Here is a 1,161-nt window from a genome sequence, read left to right as displayed (position 1 = left end):
TAATAATAATATTAATAATAATAATAATAATAACAATTATTATTATTAATAAGTTAAAATGTGAGTAAATAGATGCATTTCATACATAAGACACATTTGCTTATTTGCTATCATTAAATAATTATCAAATTATTTAATTACTAATTATTATATTATTATATTGCATCTATCTATCTGCCTGTCTATATACAGTAGATAGAATATATTAATACATTAAATATCGGTATTTTCATATATAGATGCATGTCATAAAATAGATACATTTTTTATTTGCTATCAATAAATAATTTTAAATAAATACATTTTTACATATTCACATTTTTGCTAATTATTATATTGTTATATTTACATTAAATATGAGTATTTTCATATATATGTAATAAGTTAAAATGTTCATTTGCATGTGGGTTTGAGAGAAGATGAAGCAATGTTGCTCAATTTCCTTCTTTCACAACATTTGATGACAAAACGTTCCTTTCTGGGTGAGCTGTTCCTTTAAGTGTGCTTTGACAGCCGCACTTTCGTTGGGTTGGTCGTCTTGTGTTTGTGTGTGTGAGAGAACAAAGTTCTTGAGTTTGACATCATAACACTGAGATTTGATGTGAACATGAGATAAGGTGTGTTGTGCAGGATCAAATGCTGAACTCTCTCTCTCTGCGGGTCAGCGCGCACTCTTTGACTGAGTCTGAAAAACAACTTAAAAACAATGGCCTTCCATTTGGTAGGAAAGATGAGACAAACTAGAGACACAGAACAGAGTGGGGCTTTTGTTGACATGTCACTTGTGTTTCCTGCTTCAGGACTGTGTGTGTGGTCATGCAGTCTTTCAAGTTGAGAGAGTGTGTTTGGGTGCTTTGCTCTCCCAGCATTCTTCACGGCTCAGAGCTGGGCGCAGTTCTTCTGCCGCTCACAGATTAGCCAGTTTGATGTTTAACCGCACTGCACGCTTGGGTAAACTAAACCCAGCTGAAATATCTATAGAACAATATCAGATAACCATTTTACTCTGAAATGCTCTGCAGTGTATATTGTTAAGTGGTTACAAATAGTTTTAATGTGTTACATTCACACATATCTATCTATCTATCTATCTATCTATCTATCTATCTATCTATCTATCTATCTATCTATCTATCTATCTATCTATCTATCTATCTGTCT

The sequence above is a fragment of the Sinocyclocheilus grahami genome, unplaced genomic scaffold (assembly GCF_001515645.1).
Source record: "Sinocyclocheilus grahami isolate Dianchi unplaced genomic scaffold, SAMN03320097.WGS_v1.1 scaffold1012.1, whole genome shotgun sequence".
Taxonomy (NCBI): domain Eukaryota; kingdom Metazoa; phylum Chordata; class Actinopteri; order Cypriniformes; family Cyprinidae; genus Sinocyclocheilus; species Sinocyclocheilus grahami.
This window is presented reverse-complemented; position numbering follows the sequence as displayed.